We start from the raw sequence: 207 nt of genomic DNA, 5'->3' as shown, positions 1-207 counted from the left end.
CAGTGTCGTCCTGTGATCTATCAAAAGGTATCTGTAAAATCTCTACAACTAGATTCACAGGTAAATATGATCGCAACTTATCCGCATCCCAGTTAGCATCATTATAAAATGTATTGACATAGGACATATCATGTTGATGAGAGGGGAACGACGTTACCAAAGGTTGGTCACCCATCCAACAATCATGCCAGAAGAATAATTCACCTT

This window comes from Theobroma umbraticum, unplaced genomic scaffold, assembly GCF_002168275.2.
Source record: "Theobroma umbraticum cultivar Fairchild unplaced genomic scaffold, ASM216827v3 scaffold_56.0, whole genome shotgun sequence".
NCBI classification, from domain to species: Eukaryota; Viridiplantae; Streptophyta; class Magnoliopsida; order Malvales; family Malvaceae; genus Theobroma; species Theobroma umbraticum.
The sequence above is the reverse complement of the archived record's forward strand: the minus strand, read 5'-3'. Positions refer to the sequence as shown.